Below are 1263 nucleotides of genomic sequence, written 5' to 3'. Positions count from 1 at the left end.
CAAGTTTCTTTCCTATGTCACTGCCTCAAAGGCTTCAGAGTCAGACCACATTCCTATTTATGCCACAAGGAGCTCACTGTATTAGCTTACGCGGCAGAATACCTCCATACGATTTAAGTTTCTTTTCTACCTACTGTGGGTTTTTAATACAAATTGCCCTTAACCAAGAGAAGCTGATGAGTAAATTGAGAGGCTTAAACTCAGTTCCCTCAAATAATTTTGTTGACTATGTCCATATGAGATTCCTCCTGCTGCTGTAAAATAACCTCACACTAGTTACTTAAAACAAACCCACATGTGCTCTTTCAGTTCTGGAGTCAGAAGCTTGCAATGAGTCTCATTGGGCTAATAGCAAGATGTCTGCCGGGTTGAGTTCCTTCTAGAAGCCCAAGGGAGAATCTGTTTTCTTTCCAATTCCACTCTTTATTGCTGGCCACCTGCATTCCTGGGCTCCTGTCTCTTCCTCCACCTTCAAAGCCAGCAGGGCAGCATTTTCAATGTCTCTAGGACACCAACTCTTTTGTCTCCCTCATCAACATTTGAAGGACCATTATGATTATCTTTGTCCCACCTGGATAATCATAGTTAATATTTTTATCTTTTGTCTTTTTAAAAATGTGTATTTATTCTTGATTTTTCAATTGAGCTGTATTTAACATACAGTGTTTCATTCATTGCAGGGGTATACTATACTGATTCTACAATTTTATACATTTCTCCATACTGATTAAGATCAGTACACTCTTTTATTTAGTTTTTATTTAAATTCCAGTTAGTAACATACAGCAAAACATTAGTTTCAGGTGTACTATTTAGTGATTCAGCACTTCTGTAAAATACCTGGTTCTCATCACCACAAGTGTTCTCCTCAATCCCAATGAACTCTTTCACCCAACTCTTAAGCATTTTTTAAAATTATTTTAGTTTTATTTCGTTTTATTTTTAATTAGGCTCTATGTCCAGGGCAGAGGCTAACGCAGGGCTTGAACTCAGCACCCTGCAATCAAGACCTTAGCTGTGATCAACAGTCAGAGACTCAGCCAATTGAGCCTCCAAGGTGCCCCTTAATCATTTTTAAGTGCACAGCTCAGCGGGAAGACATACATTCCCATTGTTGTGAGCTGGCAGCACCATCCATCTCCAGAACTCTTTTCATCTTGTGAACCTGAAGCTCCATACCTAAGTACATATTTTGTAATTACAAAAGTATTTTATAAATTTAGAAGAAACAACAGCTCTCAATTTATCTTAAAGCACTGAACT

This window comes from Ailuropoda melanoleuca, chromosome 4 (assembly GCF_002007445.2).
Source record: "Ailuropoda melanoleuca isolate Jingjing chromosome 4, ASM200744v2, whole genome shotgun sequence".
NCBI lineage: Eukaryota > Metazoa > Chordata > Mammalia > Carnivora > Ursidae > Ailuropoda > Ailuropoda melanoleuca.
The sequence above is the reverse complement of the archived record's forward strand: the minus strand, read 5'-3'. Positions refer to the sequence as shown.